The sequence below is a fragment of the Agelaius phoeniceus genome, chromosome 16 (assembly GCF_051311805.1).
Source record: "Agelaius phoeniceus isolate bAgePho1 chromosome 16, bAgePho1.hap1, whole genome shotgun sequence".
Classification (NCBI taxonomy): Eukaryota; Metazoa; Chordata; class Aves; order Passeriformes; family Icteridae; genus Agelaius; species Agelaius phoeniceus.
Genome location: NC_135280.1, coordinates 13,740,595 through 13,760,329, shown reverse-complemented (window position 1 = coordinate 13,760,329; position 19,735 = coordinate 13,740,595). Strand labels below are relative to the sequence as shown.

The 19,735-nt window shown below is 56.4% G+C and overlaps 1 protein-coding gene and 1 long non-coding RNA gene across 4 annotated transcripts in view; one reads left to right on the top strand and one right to left on the bottom strand.

Moving 5' to 3' along the window:
- AXIN1 (axin 1) overlaps nucleotides 1-6,469 on the bottom strand; it is a 77,554-nt gene extending 71,085 nt beyond the window's left edge. For 2 of the 3 annotated variants that reach the window (XM_054643340.2, XM_054643342.2), the window contains exon 1: nucleotides 339-555. The gene's annotated coding sequence lies outside the window, so the exon portion shown is untranslated. Of the gene's footprint in view, nucleotides 1-338; nucleotides 556-6,342 lie in introns of those variants that run through there. The other variant, XM_077187149.1, reaches the window with a different exon arrangement.
- Nucleotides 6,153-12,755, top strand: LOC143695382 (uncharacterized). Its single transcript, XR_013184517.1, has 3 exons — nucleotides 6,153-6,299; nucleotides 9,750-9,966; nucleotides 10,279-12,755. It is a non-coding gene; the product is annotated as an uncharacterized LOC143695382 (long non-coding RNA).
- Nucleotides 12,756-19,735: the final 6,980 nt, after the last annotated feature.

Below are 19,735 nucleotides of genomic sequence, written 5' to 3'. Positions count from 1 at the left end.
CGCGAGGCGCCCGGCCGAGCCGCCCGCCCGGCTCCGGAGGGGACCCCCGGCCGGCCCGCGGGAGGCGCGGGGCCGGGTGGGCTCCGGGGCGGCCGCGCCGCTGACAGGGCGCCGCGCGGGGCCCCCGCCGCCCCCCGGGCAACTTCGCGGGACCCGGCCCGCGCCGCCCCCCCGCCGCCGCCCCCGGCCCCGCTCACCCTCCCGGCCCGCCCGGCCTCCCCCCCGCGCCCGGGGCGGCCTAGCCCGGCTCCGCGGCCCCGGCGCGGCCCCGCGCTCCCGCCCGCGGCGGCCTCGGCGCGGCCTCGGCGCAGGGCCTGGGCCGGGGCCGCCTCACTCACCCGCGCGGAGCGGCGGCGGCGGCCCGGGGCGGCGCGGGGCCCGGCCCATGCGGCTCAGCGGCGGCGGCGGCCCGGAGGGGCGGCGGCGGCACAAAGCGGGCGGCCCGGGACGCCCATGGCCGCGGCCGCAGGCGGGTGGCGGCGGCGGGGAGCGAGAGCAGCAGCAGCAGCAGCAGCAGCGAGCCGAGCCCCGCTCCGCTCCGCTCCGCCTGCGCCGCTGCCTCCCAGCCCGGCACGGCGGCTCAGCCGCGCCCCCCGCGCCCCCGCCCGGTACTGCGGGACCGGCGGCCGGAGCGGGGCGGAGCGGGCCCGGCCCGGCCCGGCCCGGGGGAGGCGGCGCGGCGGCACGCGGGGCCCGGGGCGGCTGCAGGCCCCGCACCCCTGCAGGGCCGGCCTGGGGAAGCACGGAGGTCCCGGCTCGGGGAGGCCTCGATTGCCGGGAGCCGCCGCACATTGTGAAGTGCACGGGCTGAGCTCCCCGGACAGCTCCGGCACATGGCCGAGGCTTCGGGCTCGGCTTCCCGCAGAGCCCCGGCTGGGCAGGCACCTCCGGGGCTTCGTCCGGCCCTGGATGAGGGGAGCCCGTGAGCATCCCGGGCAGAGACGGCCCCAGAGAAACCTCGGAGACCTCCGGGGTCTCGTCGAAGGGCTCTGCCCAGAAAGGGCATCAACCCTCAAACACCACCAGCCTCCACGGCTCTGTCCGTGTCGAACACCATGACACACCTGAGCTTTGTGCAGTTTGGACCTCGCACCATGGCCTGGGGGTGTAGGGGCACCGGTCCAGCAGGCGCTCTTGCCTCCAACAACAACTGGAGCTGGTTTGAAATCTGCAATGTGTGTCCTGCAATGTGTGTCCTGCAAATGTGTGTCCTGCTTCTCTGAGCCAAGCAACTGCCGCGGGGAGAAATCAGGGGCTGGCCAAGAGGTGGCACTGCATGGACTGGAAAGGGTCACACCACGTGGAGACTCCCCAAATCGGGCGTGTTTGGTTGTGTGCAGCAGGGTGCACCAGCTCTGAGGCTGCAGTACTGGGGACACTGAAGGGAGAAGAAGTGAATTGCCAGATGCAGAGATCAAATGAGAGTAGCATGACAGGGAAGTGCAAAAGCGAGTGTCTTCCCTGGAAAGCAGTGATAGACTCCAAGCCAGGCAGACCCTAGATACCATCCTAAAAGCTGAACATGCAAACAAGCCAATAGACAATCCTCTGAAAATCAGAAATAACTCAGAATAATTTCCAACAGGGACTGTTTCTGCTTTCTTATGTGATCACGCTGCCACAGTTGCCTCCTCAATGCATTTAGGGAACACTTTTGGAAATGTAACATTTTTTTCCAGCTTTGTGAAGCTCCCAAATATTCACTCTGGGCAGTGCCACTCCCCATCCCATCCCAGCAGAGAACCTGGCAGGCTGATGTGGCTCCTTGCACTCTCTCATGTGAACGATGCTCGGAGCTGATTTACACATAACAGTGCAATGCTGATCTCAGGCGTAAAAATAGAAAAGCTGATGTGGGATTCAGCTGGTAAAGAATTAAAGGATGGGAATATAATTAATGCAATCAGCCTAGTTTCCAGAAAATAGCTCTTGTCAAACTGTGATGTCATCCTTTGAAGAGATTACAAGTTTGGCTGATAAAGGTTATGGCATAGAAATAATAGACCTGGGCTCTGTTCAGGCATGTGACTTAATCCATATACTATTCTGATTAAAAATTAGCACAATACAACATCAAGAGGGACACCTTAAAGGGGCTGGGAGCTGGCAAACCGACAGCCATCAATGGGGAATCCCTGCAGAATGGGAGCGTGCTCAGTGGGTGTCCAGGCTTGGATGGGAAGCCCAGTGCTATTCAGTATTTCCATCAATGGTCTAGAAATAGATTAAAAAGCCCTGCTGAGAAAAACGCCGGGGCGAGGGAAATGAGAGGGGCAGGAGACATGGACGAGGTCAAGACAGCTGTAGAAAACTTCACAAGCTGAGTCCCTGGCAAATAAAACATGCTTGAATGCAAGCAGCTGTGAAAGGGTCTGTCCACTGAACACAGGGCCCTTCTGCTGGAAACCCGGGATCTGGCAAGGATGGGGGCAGTTTAGGAGGCAGGAGGGATAATGTGGGAGCAGCAGGGGGGATGTCCAGCTGGGACAGGACTGGGTGCCACAGCAGGAGGGTTCCAGCATCTGTGTTGTGGAAAGGATGCTGAGGAATCGAGAGAAGGTGGAGGAGAGTTAAAAGTGCTTTGCAGGGGAGTAGCTGAGGCCCGCAGCCTCCCCAGCAAGTTTAAAGGAGCCCCAGATGTGTCTCCAGTTCAGCCAGTTCATGGATGAGAAATGATCAGCTGTTAGAGAGCTTTTCACCTCTCAGGGGAAGGCCCAGCAAGATTCATGGCTTGAACTGAGTTCATTTGAGAAACCAGAGCAAGATTTCTCCGTGGCAAGGGAGAGCCTGAGGTGGTGGGCAATGAGCTTGGGTGCAGCAGGATGCAGGTGGTTGAAGTGCTGGGGCTTGAGATGCCCTCCCTCATGCTGCCATCCTTCCCTGACCTCCCTTACTGCTCCTCGGGTTGGGCTGGACATGGGGAGGTGGGAGAAGTGCTGGAGGCTCATCTTGCTCCCACCACCTCCTGGCACATTCCCCCAGCTCAGGGGACACAGCCCAGAGTGAGGATCAGCCCCCATCCCACCCCCAAGGCACACAGAGAGGCAAGGGATCTCCAGAGCAACTGGATGTCCCTTCCAGCAGTGCAGGATCACTCTGTGCACGCTCCCAGGGAAAGCAGAGCCACCCCTGCCCTGCTCCAGCAAAGGCAGCCAGGCAGCTGCCCCTTCCTAGGCCACAAGAAGCAAATTCCACAGGTTGATGCCAAGCCCTCATGGTGCATCATTATTTTCTGGTCCTCTAGCAGGGATGCCTGGGGCTGAGAGGGCCATGGGCTCCCTCTGGAGCCCCTTCCGTGCCTTTTACCCCTCAGGTGGCTCATGATGAGGAGGCTTAACCCTGCACTATACCAGGGGCCAAAATAACTTCCAGATTTATCTGAGGGCATCAAACAGGTGATAAACCACACTGAGCATTCCTGGCTGTGTGCTGGAGGAATCAGACTGCAAGGTCTTTGAGGCCAATTAGCCAAACCTGGTTGGTTTTGCCTCTTCATCAGCTGACCATGAAGCTCTCTCTGCCTTTCACCCCAAATATCACCTTTACACCAAAACTGCCACCACTGAGATGGCAGTGGTGTTTTGTGCACCCCTGGTGTCACCCTGCCACTGAGGCTGGCCCCATGTGAGCCTGGGGTGCTGGGCACTTCCAGCTCCCAATGCACACCTTCCTGTCTGCCTGGAAGAAACAAATAGCAAACACTGGAGAAAAGGAACTGCTCTGAGCCTTTGGTCTGAAGAGTCTGTGCTGCATGCAGGCAGCCCTGGTGCAATTCCAGAGCCTCCTTGCAAAGGGATGTGCTCTGTAGCAACCTCCCCTCCTGCCAAGGTAGCTTGGGACCCACAAGCTCTCCAACATCCCATCTGCATAGCCTGAAACCGCTTGGATCAGCTTCAGCCCTGACTAGAGTCCTCCCAAATGAATTCTCCTCTTTGTAGCGGCTCGCGGGCTCCTCCAGGGCGAGGTGGGTCTGACCGGTGCCGGGGGGTGATGCCTGGTGGGCTGCCAGCCTGCAGCGCTCCCTTCCAGCGCAGGGATGTGCGTGGGTGTAGCCGGCGTCCCTGTGGCGCTGGCGGATTCGGGAGGGAGTGCACTAGATGGTGCTGTTCAACCTTTGGCTGCCATTTAAAAGGCTCCTGCAAGGTCATCAGCCATGCCGAAATTCGGTGGTTTTATTCTAAAAGCTTTTTGGAACTAAGGGATAAATAGAAATACTCTGAAATATGAGGTCTTATGTTGATCACTGACAGAGGCAAAGTACATGTGCTGCTTCCCACCTCGGGCCTGCAGCACCCTCAGTGCTGAGGCAGGACCCAGGGTTTGACTACATGACCAACAATGAAAATAATGATTTAAAAATTTAACGATTTAAAGAAAAAAATGATGCCAAGAAAATAATATCCTGGGGTGCAAGAGGTGGCTGACAGCTCTCTCTTGGACCAGTGGCAAGATGATGCTTACAGAATAGGAGGAAGAAAATGTATTAGCATTCTAGATAAAAGTATTGGAACCCAAAGTATCCCAAAGAGCCTGGATGGGATGAGGCACCAAGAGCCCAGTAGCACTGCCACTGAGGGGACAAGCAAGCAGAGCCACAGGGTAGGCTGGGAGGAGAACAAAGCAGAGAAGTGGCCATGGATGGGGCTGGATGAGAGTGTCTGCCTCACTGGGAGGGATGGATGGAGCAGATCTCATTGTGGGCAGTGAGGATGCTCACAAACAGCTGTGCCAGGGCTGGGGGCAAGAGTGGAAGTGAGTTATGCTGATTTCAACCACCACAGCATCCCTTCTTGCAGGGCACAAAGATATCTGCCCACCCTGGCCATGCCAGCCTGCCAAAGCATCCATGGAGCTGCGGGTGCAGGTCCCACAGGCAGCCTGGGTGTGCCTCCTTCTTTGGATTCCCCAGCTCAAGGAGGCAAACACATTTCTTCTAATACTGGGTAAAAAGGTTGAAGCACTGTTTGGACCCCAAGTTTATGCCTTTTCACTCAGATCCTGCTCTTTCATAAAGCCCATGGTGGAGCCTGTTCCAGGCAGTGAGAAGATTGTAGGGCTTGGCTGCTCTGGGCATTCAGATCCTTCCCCTCCAGAAAAATCATCCCAGTTTCCCTGTTCACTCTTGTTCCCACATGGGTGCTTGCTTGCAAATCCCCTGTTTATGCTGGGGTACAGGCCTGGAGCAGGTGAATGGGACAAAACCTTTACTGCTCACATAAAAATAACAAAAACTGTGGCCAGGGTGACCTTCTTCCAGGAATGTAGGGGCAGAAGGGCCTGGACCAGCTAAGGCAGCAGTCTGAACTGGGTTTTGCAGCTGCCAGTGTTTGCCCATGGTGGTGCAGATGCCCAAATGGCAGATGGAAGCCCCAGTACATAACCCTGAGCCCCTGCAGTGTCCCAGCACCCTGGCCTGTTCTCCCAGGGGTTTGCTCTGCCTTCATCTCCAGGTGTTCCTCTTTGTGCTTCCCTGGCATCAGCCTCTTTCCCCCAGCTCTGCTTTGTCCTTCCTGCTGGATTATAGAGCCTCCAAACCTGATGTTTCCCCAAAAAAAAGATTACAGACAAGCTCATACCATGCCTTGAGAGGCTGCTCTGATGCGCTGCTCACCCAGCACCCTACTCACAGAGAGCTTGACACGGACTTTTATTTATCTTCCCACACTTCTGTGACCCTCCTGCCACCAGCCCTCAGCCCACCCCAGCTCCTTTCTGACTGTCAGCCACCTCTAGCCTCATGCTTGGGCTCAGGACTGGAGTTTTGGTCACAGCTTTCCCCATACTCCTTCTCCTCCATTCCAGCCAGCCCAAGGAGAGTCACAGCAGCTCATGGCCACTCTCCTCTGCTTGGTTTGCACCACTCATAACCCCAGGAACAGCCAGTGACCATATCAGCTCATGTCCCTCTGCCCTGGCTGGGCAAAGCCCAGTTTGTTCACATGGGCTTCTCTTCTCACTCCTGTCCCACCCCAGATAAGCTCTGGGCTCCCATCCCAGCTCAGGGCTGTGGCATAGAAGTGTATGAACTGATAAGGGTGCCAGGCCCTTGGTGTGTCCCCCAACCCTCCCCAGTGTGCTGCTTTTGGGGAAAGGTTCCCATATCTTACAGAGCACAGAGACCCTCACAGACCCCTGCTAGATCTGAGACCCTGCCACATCCATGCCCCTGACAGATCCCTGCCACATCCCAGACCCTACAGCTCCCCTGGTTTTGATCAAACTTCTCTGCCAGAAGCAATGGCACAGGAGCTCAGCCAGCACCACCAGTGCCCAGCACTCTTCATCCCCAGCCAGTGAAGGTGAGCACCCCCAGGGACACCCCACACACCTCCCTGCACCCACCTTTGGGGCCCAGCCCGGGCCTGTGCCCTGCACTGCTGCCTCTCCATGCTCCAGACCACCAGGCTCGCTGCTCCTCTCGGGGTGCCAGGGCTGGGATGCCATCCACACACATCCCAGAAATGTCGCTCTGCAGAAAGAAGAGATGTCAGCTCGTCCCTGCTGGGACCACCCTGCCCAGGAGATGTTTCTAGGGGAGCTGGGCCAGGCAGGGACACCCTGTGCTCCCCACTCACAGGAGTGGAACCTGTTCCCGTGGTCCTGAGGGACACACTTCATATCTTGCCTCTCTGTCAGAGGGAGATGTTTGGAGCAGGGTGTGCTCTGTCTGGAGCACGGGGCCTCTGGAGTGGTTATCCCTGCTGGAATGGTCCCAGCTCACAGAGCTGAGGCAGGAGGGAGCAGCAGCGGCAGGGAACAACCCTGTCCCTGTTCCAGAGCCCCACTGCAGAGCCAGGGCCCACCCACCTGCCCAGGCCATTGCTCCAGTGTCCCCACAGTAGGATGGGATAGGATGGGATGGGATGGGATGGGACGGGAAGAACACAAGGAGCAGCTCCATGGAAACAGCTGGTTCCTGCAGCAGGGTTATCCCAGAGCAGCCTGTGATAATTCAACCTGCTTAATTCTGTTGGGAAAGATGGATTTCCTTTACCCAGCCATCAGTGACTGTGACCTGGGCTGCTGGAAGGTGAGGGAAGGCTGGTCAGTGCAGAAATATTGCCTGCTCCACTCTCACAGACCTGATTTGTAATGCTGGGCGAGATCTTCTGGCTTAACTGTGGTCACCAGCTTGGCTGGCAAGAGCCCCTCGGTGCTTGGTGGCGCCTTGATGTGTGTCCTGCAGCCCCAGGACCTCCAGTGTGACCCTTTGGACGTGATCTCCATCAGCAGAGCAGCTTGGAGAGCTGGTCCCCACGGTCCTGGCTCACTCCTCCTGGAGGGTCACCTCTCCCTTAGAGATGGCAAAATTTTTGAGACAAGGCAGGCCTGGTGTCTATGTTTTGGCTAATTTTCCACCTCTGGCGGCCAGGCAGTGGCCAGTTGGACACGCTGCTGTTTCTGTGTTCTCCCCTGGGACGACTGTCGCTGACGGTGCCTCTGCTTTGATGAGGCTTTCCCCGGCTTTGAGGCAGACGGTCAGGGAATTGCTCTGTCCCGCAATTCTGGTTTGTTGTGAGTCCACCTAGTGGCCCATGGCTTTATGGTCGGCTCTGCTGGGTGCAGGGAGGCTTGTGAGGACATCTCAGAAACGCTCATGCATCCAGGGCAAGCTCTAGAAAGAATTTTACCTCTGCACGGTGCCTGAGGTACGGTTTAGGTCCCAACTCACCGTTGTCCTTCACCAGGAGAGCTCTGAGCCCATGAAGTGACAACAGCAGCTGAGGTTGTGGCTGGTTTGCTGAGGTCCAAACCCCAGCAGGGTCCAGCCCTGGGCAAAGGGTCCCTGTGATCACATTGGGCACTGCTGAGGGAAGCCCCACAGCATTTCCACCCCTTAATTCTCCTGCAGAATGATTTTCTCAGCCTCGAGCTCCTCAGACAGGGCATTGGGTGCCCCAAACGCTCCTCTGAGTGATCCCATACCCTGGGGAAGTGCTGGCTCTGGGTGCCCAGGCAGCCCAGCAGCCACAATCTAATTGCCACTGGCAGCTAATTGCCAGTCGTGGGCTCCTTGGTGGCTGTTTGTGCCAGGCAGGACAGCTGTGCTGGCAGGAGGTCACAGTCTGCCAGCCAGAGCCCTTCTGTGGCACAACACGCTGTGTGTGCTGCAGGACCACGTGTATTCCAGGCCAGGGGGACTGGCCAGCCCCAGCTGGGGGACCCCCAGTCCTGGCAGGAACTTCTGGGAGGCTCTGCTCCTTCAGCTCACTGTAGGATAGCCACAGAGCCTCTGGGATCTCCCTCTACCCACACAGAGACTCCAGCCTCCAGCACCCCTTTCCCAACCTCCTGCTTGCCAGCAGCACCTTGAAAATCCCCAGCTGCAGGTGGGGCTGCTCTCCTTGGCTATCTTCCCTCTGAGATGGCCCTTCCTTGGAGCAACCATCCTGTGCCACCTCTGCAGCAAGGGCCACCCCTCATGGCTGAGCTGGGACCCCTGGTTTGTCACCAGCACCCAGTGAAGGTGGCCAGGGCTCAGCACCAGCAGGTCCTGGAGCCCCTCCACCCCCAGTGACCTGCCCAAGGGTCATTGGAGGTTTCCCTGGGGCGTTCCTCCTCCATGGTGGGAGTGGGTGGAACAGGAAAGGCTCAGCACTGATGGACACCAGCTGAGGTCCTGACCAGCCAAAATGCTGGACACAGTCCAGCAGTGCCTGGGGCTGACCTGCTTCCTCCTGCAGGGAACAGTCCTGGCTGATGAGCTGGGGGTGACATTTGTCCACACACTCAGGGGAGAATCTCCAAACTCTTCTGCTGCTTTAACTGCCCTAACACAAGCCCAGCCCAGGGCTTGGCATTGACTCATCTTGAGGCTTTCCAGCATGAGGTGAACAGATATGAAAAGTGTTAGTCTTATCCTGACAGAAAACTGGAGAAATTGCTCACAAAATCATTTACTGTGGGAGGAAGCTCAGAGAAGTGGAGCATCTCTGTATTTGGAGGGATCCAGGACTTGCTCCACAGCCAAGGCAAACAGGCACTGGATGTCAGCCATGGGATTCCCTGTCCCCTTCTGCCAGCACTTCTGGGCCTGTCCCCCATGCTCACCACTTGGCAACTCTGCCTGGCTGCCTCTCTCCTAAAATCTCCCTTCCTGTGCCAGGCAGGTGAACCACAGCAGAGCCAAGTCCTCTCCAGGACAGAATGCCTGGGAGCTGGGGGAGTTGTGGAATTGTGATCATGAGCATCCCACTTTCCTGGGGAAGAGATTACCAGAACTGCTCCTTGGAGATGTGAGCATCAGGCCAGGCCTCTCTGAGTGCCCCATCTCCTCCAGAAGCCAAGCCTTGGGCTGTCTTCCACAGAAGCTGCTTCCCAGCCCTTTGTCCCCTGTCCCCATCAGGACACGGAGGCTCCTGCCACTCCCTTGCTCTGCAGGGCTGAAGACACCACCTGGTGTCCAACCAGGTCGTGTCCAAGCACCTCATGTCCAACCATCTCCCACCCCTCGTGCCCCTGCTGTGGCCCTCAGCCTGGGCAGCTCCTCTTCCCCACAGCAGGAGCTCACAGCTGCCAGACCCCTGCTGCCTTGGCCATCTCACCTCAGGGCTCTCCTGGTGCTCTCCCAGAGAACAGATTCCCACTTTGATTGTCCTGCTGGGCATTCTCTTACCAGTGCACCTCCTGTCAGAAGTCCTTCCATGGACACATGCTGGCTGGCACAGTGACCAGCCTCCAGACAACCCATAGCTGGCAAATGTGAGCAAATCCAACCTTGTATTGTATTTCATCCTGATTCTTTACAGTTACAGAGGCTCAAAACAGGAGAAAACACATCTGGAAGCAGATGTACAACTCCAAATCTTGGACTTGTAGACCTTCCAGAATCTCCAGACCTTGGACTTAGACTTTTCCTGTTGGCAGCATCTTCCCCAGTGTGCCAAGGCCATGTCATGGAGAACATGTGTCACAGAGGACTTTGGTTCCTCTTCCCACACTTCTGTGACTCTCCAGGGCTGTGAGGTGAGTGCCCATGGTCTTGGGTGACCACCTTGTGGGCAATGTCCCACCAGACACCAGTCAATGCCAGAAGTTATCCCAGCCCACCTGAGCTTTGGCCTGCAGTGGGACATGCAGCAGAGGTGTGTGCCCAGGAGGTCCATGTCTCCCTCTTCACAACAGAGAGGTATTTTCAGGTCTCCAAAGCTGAATATCTTTAGCTCAGCCCATTGATCTTAGTATTGCATTCAACAGCTGCCCAGAGACCCCTGCCATGAAAATTCTGCCGGATGGAAATGAATGATTCAGCCTGAATTCTTGTCCTCTGTCCCCCAGGTGATTTGTGCTCCTCATGTGTCAATGTGGGCTGGCAGCTTCTGTGATGGGCAGACCTCTGGATGGACCATGTGGAGCAGTTGGGAGTTTTGGGAATGCTTTGGTGATGATCAGAGCAGCTGTCTGGGCTGGGCAGCGAGGCTCAGTGAGCCCCCACTGCTCTTCAGCCTTCCAAAGAGCTTCTGCTTCAGGGTGGCACCCACATCCCTGACTCCTGTCTCTTGGAGGCTTTGGTGGATCTCAGGATGGTCTGTCCAGGGCTGGTGACTCACAGCTTTCTCAGCTTAATCACTGCTTGTGCATCCATTCCCTGCAGGAGCTTCTGGCATTTAACCCTGCTGGAGGAGTTCTGGAGGATTCCCAGTGTCTGTGAGTGCAGTAAGAGCAGAACAGCTTGACCTGGAGCTCACAATAACAACCAAATCCCTATGAGGCTGTTTCCTCCCCGGGTCACTTGTGCCTGTCAGTGCCTTGTAAGCACTGTCCCAGTGGATGAATGCCTGTGCCCACCTCAGAGAGCATCTGGGGGTGCAGTGAGCCCCCCACCCTCTGGAGAGGGACTCCTCTGCTGTCCCTTGTCATGAGGACAAAACCCTGGGCAAGCCCTGTCAATGCCTGTCCAGCCATGTAGTTCAGAGCTGTTTTCAACCACTGTGGGCCCTCCTGCCCTGCTGTGGGCCAGGTGTGGACCCTCACCCAGAGCTGCACCAGGGGAGCCCATTGCTCAGCACAGGCCATACCCAGTGCCGGGAGGGGCGGGTGGCCAGGGTGCCCTGCTCACCTGCAGCACCCACAGCTGCCACCTCAACCCCTCTCAGCTCATTCCCACCAGCTCCCACCTTCTCCTGCCCCAACACCCCCATCAGCCAGGCTGTGGTCCCCACTCGTGTCCCACCTGCCCTTTGCTGCTGCTGGTTTTGTTTCCTTTCCAGGTTCTTTGGCTCTGGTCTCTGCTGTGCCGTGTTGGGAAGACAAGGCGAGTCCAGGTGTGATCTCCACTTCTCCTCCCCACGGCGCCGGCTCTTCACGGCATGGACACTTCTATTCCCACATCACTTGTATCCCATGTCCTTAGAGGAAGGTGATTCCCCCATCCCAGGGCAACAGCACCATCCCAGGGTAAATCCCAGGCCATGGCTAATTTAAGGGGAGCCATCCCAGCTGCCAACTCCCCACGGGAACCACCACCCCAAAACCAGGCCCGGAACCAACCTGGCCTTGCAGCCCTCTGTGCCACCGCTGCCCTGGGGAGGCACTGAGGGGAGAGGGTCCCACTGAGGTCCTGGCAGGATCCGGGTGAGGTTTCAGGGCTGGCCGGAGCTGGGAACATCCCTGCCCTCTTTGTGCTCCCCTGGTAAGCAGCACAGTGCAAATATCAGCCGCGTTCTTTGAAATGAAAACAAAACTGATGAAAGTCGGGCAAATCCTCCTGCTGGCCCCTGCTGCTGGCCCGAGCAGTGGCTCTTTCTGCCGCCGAGCCGGCTCCCGCAGTTATCAATACATTATGTATGCCGGTGTCCGTCGGCCAGAGCCTTTTGTTGATGCTGAATATGTCCTGGCCAACAAAAGTGGACTGGATTAGCCACAGTGGATTAAAAGATTTTCTTCTTGGAGTTTACCTAATAATATAACAATTGACATTGAAGGTCTCTTTGAACCCTACACGACTCTCTTATTTTACCATCTGTGAGTTTGCTCTCGGTGCCGCTGATGGGGCTGCCGGTGGTGCCGGTGGTGGGAACGCCGCCCGCAGCCAAATTTATCACTGAGCAGAAGAAAGCAGCCCGCGTTTGAAGGGAGGCAGCAAGAAGGGAAAGTGGCACAACTTCTGTCCTCCTGCCTTTGTCCTCGGCCCTTCTGCTGGTGGCTCACCAGGCTGGCGATGCTGCGGTGTGAGGAGAGATGAGACCCAAGGAGTGGGCTCCAGCGGTGGGGAAGCCACCCGCTCATCTGCAATTCGAGGTGTCTGGAGAGGTCCCGGACGGAATAAGCTCCTTTATTAACCATGAATTTTGGGAGAGTTGTCGAACTGTGAGCCAATGGAGTTTGCTCGTCTCGGTTCCAGCTGTTGGGATCTGGCCACTGTCCCTGGTCTCCATTGCAAGATGGGTCAGGCAGCAGCGGCAGCGACACCGGGAAACATGGAGGGCAGCGGCAGCAGGGGAGGAAGGCTCCCCCCAGCATCCTGCGGCGCCGCTGGCCCTCGCCCCCTCCTCCGGCACACCCTGGCGTCCCAGCCTTGGGCTTTGATCTCATCCGGGGGGGGCTCCATTCACAAGTCTTTCATTGCAGCCTTTGGAAATATCCGTCCTCAGAAGTCGCCAGTAATGAGATGGGGAGACGATGAGCAATTTAGGCGCCGTTCTTTCTCGCTTGTGTTTTTTATCTCCATATCCCCCCCCTTTTTTTTCCCTCCTTTTTTCTTTTTCTTTTTTTTTTTTTTTTGCAAAGACACTTCTGGAGCGGTGCCGACTTTGTATGGGATCACCGCACCACCCCAGACCTGCCGGGGGGGCAGGAATATGGGGGCTCGTGCCTCTCAGCCGGGGGCCTTTGATGAAGCTGCTTTGCGAAATTTGATTTGAAAGGCCTACGATGGCAATTTGGGGAGAATGGTGGAGCCTTTCTCCACCCGCCTCTCTTTGTCTCCCACCCGAAGGGGGCTTCCATTGTGGGTGCCGGGGCGAGGGGGTCGGGGCGGCGGCGTGGGTGGGGTGGGGCGGCGCGGGGAGCGCGGCGCGGGAGAACAATGAGCGGGAGATGGGGAGAGTTGGATTCTCACCTGCCCGGGCGTTCGCAGTCCGCCATGACGGGAGCAGCCGCCCTGCCTGCCTGCCGCCGGCCGCAGCACTTTTTTTCCCCAGACTCTTGAACCTATTTCCCTTTCTTGGCAAGTGCGTGGCTGGAAGATGGGAATCTTTACTTTATATTGCAGCTTGGGCTTCCCAGCCTGATTGGCTGCAGCCAGGACCAAATGCTGGTCCTTCCATCCCATCGTCACTATGGCAACCGGCCCCGTTAGGCACCACCGATTTACTTATAATTGCTGGGTAAATAGTCAAGACAGGCCGCTTTCATCCCGCACCCAGAGATTGCTCTTCCTCATCTCCTTTTTTCCCTACTTTTTTTTTTTCCCCTTGGAGGAGGAAGCCCTGAAGAGCAGCAACACTTAAGGAAACTCTTTGAAGGCTGTTGCAGGAAGTGGTGCCTCCCTTGGCCAGCCTTTCCCATCGCTCCCGCTGCACAATGCCTCAGTGCCAAGGCTTTCCTGCACCATCACGGCTCATCACCATCAACCCTCATCATCCTCCTCCTCAAGGAGCTCGCTGGCTGCAGACACATGATGCCCTATCAGCCATTTCTTCTGTTTCCCATGGGGATTACACACTGGTTCATCCCAAGAGCCAGGATAGGGCCAAGCTGTCTTCCATGACCTCTTCCCCCCTTCCCCACTGCTGCCATTGTGATTCCTGCTCATAGCACTGGTGTTTTCTGACAGGGAACTGGCACTGCCTGGATCAGCCATCCCTTTTCCTGGCCTGGTGGTGCTGGCTGGAATGAGGAAGTGCTACCTTTGGCCATGCTCATCCCTGGATGCTTCCTGCCTTCCTGCTGAGCTGCTCCGAGCCAGGTCTGCGAGGCCCAGAGTCTCCCACTCCTCTGGAGGCTGTTGACCATGATGGACAGAGCAGAGGGCTGGACAGCAGTCCTGTGATGTGGGCATGGGCTCATGCTCATGGCTGAGCGGGTCCTGCAGGCGGGAATGTGGTCCTGGCTCCACCCTCATGGTCCAGGGATGGATGTGGCAGCCAGAGAACAGCAAACAGCCCAGCCCAGCCCTGCTGGCTGGAACACCAGCATGGGACCTGCAATGTGCTTCTGTTCCCATGGGTCATTACTGGCACCAAACAGCAGTTCCAGGAAAGTGGTGGAAAAAGGGGTCTTAGGGAGAACCTAAAGACTGAAGAGATCTGGAAAAAACGGACAACAAGGCAAGAGATGAAAGCGTGGACTTGAGGGAAAGGAAGCTGAGGTCATCTTCCCTTTTCCTCCTCAAAGCAATCCAGAGAGTGGAATCCTTCAGGGCAGCTGCAGGAGGAGCACGAGGAGACTCTGCCCAAGCTCATTATTTTGTTGGGAGAACTGGGCATTCCCACCCTGGGGAGCAGAGAGGAGACAAAGGTGACCACAGATGTCAACGAACCCAGCTGAGAAGAGAGCAGAAAGGAGCTGTGGAGCTGCAGGTGTGTCAGGGCTTCTGAAGGAACTGGGGGAGAACAGCTGATCCTCAGACAGATCCCACCTACCCACTGCCAGAAAGAGTTGTCTGGAGCCTGCCACATGTGATAATAAATTTCTTTTTCACACATCACAGGGAGAGCCTGGAAAGGGCTGGTCACTGACCCCGACAGCAGTACCAGTGAGTTGGCAGAAACACTCCTGCAAATTGGGTTTGTGGGCACCAGAGTAAATATCCTCCATCTGGGAAACTGGGGTGATTGTGAAGGGAAGCCTGTCTCCTGGAGGAGCAGCAGCAGTGAATGATGCCCACAGTAAAGCTCCCATGGGTGTGCAGAGGGCTGGTGACAATGTGGTCACCAAAGGCTTCCAGAGAACTGGAGGAGAAGGGGCTGGCTGATGCCTGGAGCAGCTGCTGCTGACAGTGCTGGTCCCAGTGCTGGGCAAAGAGCCCACCTGGGGCCAGGGCAGGCAAAGGGAGGTACCAAGGGTGGGCTCTCCCCGCCCACGCTCATCAGCAGCCGGCTCAGGGTGGCCGGGAAGGCTCAGCTCAAACATTCCAGCCGAGCACTGCATCCCCCAGGGCAGCGAGTGGGGCCACAGCAAGGACGGTGTCCCAGCCCCAGCCGTGCTCTGGGGCAGGGATGGCTGCTCCGAGCTCTGCTGGGCACGGGGGGCAGGTTTGGGACTCGGGGATGGGACTCGGCACAGCTCGGGGTCTGTTCCCGGTCCTGCCTGGGGCTGCTCTCCTGCTTGCGCTTTCTCTGTCTATTAAAGGCAGCGTCTCTCTGAAGTGCTCCGGGGTTTATCTGGGTGGGGATCGCTCCCTGTGCCCTGAGCACGAGTTGGGACTCCCGGGTAGCTGCAGGTCCCCAGCAGGGGCAGCTCCCAGCGGCGCTCGGGCCGTGGCGCAGAGCCCGCGCTGCCCTCCGAGCATCCTCCGGCCGCTCCCGTTCCCATGGCAACTCCCGGCTCGCAGCTCCGAGCCCGCGGATTTGGCCACGGCCATCACGGCTTCAGCCACACGCAGCCACTGCCAGCTGCCTTGCCAGGGTGCCCTCACCTTCCAGCCCCTCCTGCCCCCAGACCTGCTGCTCCCCCCACACAGGAGCCGCTGCCTTGGAGCCCCCACTGCTGAGGGGCTCCACAGGCACCTCCTGTTGGGGAGAGTGAAACAGGAAAGCCTTATAAATATGATTGTCTGGCAAAAGATTTTGAGAATATAGAAACTATAAGCAAGATTGAAATGAAAGCAAGCTTTGAGATACCTTAATTACTGAACAACTGGAAAACAATGGCATGGCCGGCTGAAGGTGATCCCCTTTTGATGAAACAACACCCTCTGCTTGCAGACAGCTCCAAGGGTCTGAGCAGACCCTACAGCTTGGCAGAGGGGGCCCAAAGAGGAGTTTATAGGGTTTAAAATGTACCAGAGTATGGTAATGTAATAGGCTGTATGTAAATGCTATAAGATTTGTATATTGTACTAGATTGGTTAGTGAGAATTGGAATATTTAACACAGAAGAAGATTTATTGTATTGGAATGGGAACCTCATGCTCTTACCCTTTTACTCTCTTACCTTTTTTACTCTCTTACTCTCTTACCCTCCCATCCTCTCTCCCCCTCTCTCCTCTCAGGCCTGCTCTGAGCTGTGGCTGGCAGCTCCAGCAGGGCCCTGCCCCCAGGCCCTTTGCAATAAACCCCAAGTTCCTGACCTGGCTGCAGAGATCTCTGTCTCCGTCCATCCCCACCATCCTACCCCCTGATGCTCCTACACCTCCAACTAAGTATCTTTCCCCAAGCCCTACAAAGGCCTTAATTCACCTTGTTCTTCAGCATATCATGCAGATGACGGGAAAAAAAAACCAATAAAAGGTGACACAGCATTCAAAGAAGAGAAGGGAGCTCAGCAGGACAAGTGGGTCTGGGTATGAGTGATTTTCACTACTTTCAACTCTGCACATCCCAGGACTAAGGAGATATCAACTCTGCACGTCCCCTGCATCCAAGGAGATTTCCCTCCTTTTTTGGTGCTGGCACACAGGTTCCACACTTTAAAACAGTGGTAGAGAACTGCTATGAAAAGAAAGAGCCACAGCTAATGACTTCTGGAGGAACAGCCTTGCAGCAAGACTTGAAGCTCAATAGACTGAGAGGATAAAGTGTGAGAAAGAGGAGAAAATCCCATGGATGGCAAAGTCCTGCACAGGGAGCAGAGCATGACAAGGTTCCATTCCCAGAGGTGGAGCAAGGCAGCTTAAAGCTAGGAGTAAAGACTTTCCACCCCTTGAAACCTTCCAAATCCATACATGACTTTTAGGGGGAAGGATTTAACAAGCTCAGGTCCTCCAGCAGCCTCCAAAGTCAAGGGACAGCAGTAGTAAGGAATAAAATGAGCAGCCATAGACAGTTATGGGCTGTGGGGGCAGAGTCACCTCACATCCAGTGGGCAGGTGAGACTCACCTGGGGAAGTCCACCTGGGTCTCACAACACATGCAGGAGGGGGCTGTAAAGGAATTTAAAGGGCTGTCAAGGAAATTAAAATGCCTTGGAATGTGTGAGCAGTCTCCATGGGAATAAATACCTGGCTGAAGCACAACAATCCTGGCCCCATCCATGCCTGGAGCACTGGCAGAGAAATCCCCTTCCCCCTGCTCCCTTTTCCCTAACATGTCCCATCCTGTTTGCTTCCTCCACCTCATTCCACCTCTGCTTCTGGGGGGACACATCCCTGGGGCCACCAGGGCACAAGGACCTGCTCAGAGCAGCCACATCCCTGGGTACCCAGAGGCCCTGTGAGCAGAGCCCACCTCAGAAATGCCATTTTCTGTGCTTGAGTGCTCTGGCTGGCCTGAGCCAGCACCATTTCCATGTTACCATGGCAATGGCTGCCTGGAAATGTGTGCAAGGGATGCTCAGAGCAGCAGAGTCCAGCCAGGCAAAGGCCTCTGTGGCCAGCCTGGAGCTGCCATGGCCACCCCCCCTCAGCTCTTCCTCCTGCAGCCAAGGAGCCCAGCCTGAGCCCCTGGAGTGTGCCAGGAGAGGGGAATGGAGGGAACTGCCCTGTTCTGTGTGCCCATCTCCCATGTGCAGTGTGCCCAGTCCAGCTCAGCCCACAGCTGCAGGAGCTTTTGGCAATTCATTTGCATATGGAGATTTTATTAGCTTGTTGTTTCTTTCTTTCTTTGTTTTTTGGTTTGTTTTTTTTTTTTTTTTTTCTTTTTTTCTTTCTTATGACTCCTTACTGTAACAATTAAGCCCCAATGTTCCTGTCCACCTCTGCTCAGGCTCAATCAGACCCTGCCTGGCTGCAGGCTGGTGTCACCCCAGGGACAGTCCCCCCAGAGCCCTGCCACCACCAGGCCACCACCCTGCCCTGACACACTGGCCATGCCTCGTCCCCTGCAGGGCTGGGGCAGCTGGGCAGGACAAACAGTGTGTCAGGAACCAGCAGGGCTGGAAAAGCCAGTGGTCACTCCTGGAGAGCCACCAGGACCTTCTGCTGGCCACAGGCAGCAGCACCCGAGGCTCCCAGCCCCAGGGATGCTCACACAGAGCCAGGTTGGTGGCTGCTCCACTTCCCTGGGCTCCAGGTGATCCAGCACGTGGCCAGTGACTCCGTGCTGCCATCCCTGCCTGCAGCCACCTCTCCTGGAGGTGATGCTTTGGCACACCAGGCAATTCCTTGGGAGGATGGGAGAAGACAGAGCACAGCACGTGGCAGCAGGAGGAGCTCAGGCAGGAGGGTGACTGTCCATGCCCCAGAGGAGGGAGCAGAGCTACTGGACTCCCTCCCCTCCAGCCAGCACCTGGGAGCTGCTCTTCCTCACACTCATCCTCTCCTCTCTGGCTGCTTTGCAGGGAGGAGCTGCAACACAAACAGTGAGCTTGGGAGGACCTCTGGAGGTCTCAGCCCAGGCTCCTGCTCCAAGCAGGGCTCCAGGGCCTCACCCTGTCCTGAAAACCTCCACCTCTCCAGAGCCTGTCCCAGACTGCACCACCCTCCTGTGGAAGTTTTTTCTCAAGTCCAGCCAGTGTTTCTCACTACCCATGGGCTCCTGTTCTTCCCCTGCAATGAGCCCAGCTCCATCTTGATCCCCAAAATCCAGAATGGTTTGTCACTCATGTGGTAAATATCCACCAGGATATTTGCTGCCATTTCCTGATCCCCAGAGCAAATTCCAGGGAGAGAGCAAAGCTGTGGGGGGTAAGCACAGCCCATACTTCCACCTCCAACAGTCTGAGCATCCCAGACCAGCTGTCTGGAAGGAATTGAGTCCTGTGGATCTGAAAACAAACACTGCAGTGATACTTGAAAGGGTTTGCTGGAATTGTCCAAGTGAGTTTCTAAATCTCATGTCTCCTTGATTAATGCCATAGGACGGGGGATTATTTCAGGCTCCATTTTGAGCTATGCTGACACCAAGTTTGGGCTGATTCACACCCCTTTGCAACAGTGATTCCAGACCAAGAGCCTCCAAGCCAGGAGGGAAAGGCAGCTCACCTCTGAGACCACAGGAAAGGACATACTGCTTGTGCTATTGCTCCCCAGATATCCCTTTTGTTTGAATACAAAGGGGCTTGTTGGGAACTTACAAGGAAAATCTGTTTAATTCATGAAGGTAAACAGGAAAGAAAATGTTTGTTGAGAAGCAGAGCCTTAATCTCAAGCTGGTTTTTTGATCAGTGACTGCGACTTGCTGGGAATAACAAGTGAGACAGGCAAAACCCAAACATTGCTTCAAGACACCAGCAAACACCAGAATTCAGAACCACCAAGTCCCAAAGAGCAGGATTAGCCCAGCCATCCCACCCAAGGCCTCTCCTGCTTGGATGTTTTTTCCCAATTAACCTTTTTCTCTGCTTTATGACTTTGCAATGTTGGGTTTGGGGGTGATTGCTCCTTCACAACTGAAACATGGGCCCAAATTTCATATTCCAAGGGTCAGTTTCATATTTGTGGCTTGCTGGGACTATTAAAGAGAGTGGCATGTTTTTGATACCTGAGGAATGAATGAAACAGGAATCCCTCAGTCCTGGATTGATGTCCCACTTCCCAGTGCTGGTGGCTGACACAGCACACGTGCCTCTCCCAGCCTCTCATCCATCATCCTTTCACTGCTGTCTTGATGAGGTCATTTTTCACCATTCCCCTTTCCAAGCACTGCTATTCCAGCCTGGTTTAACTCTGCCAGCTCCAAGGTGACCCTGGCAG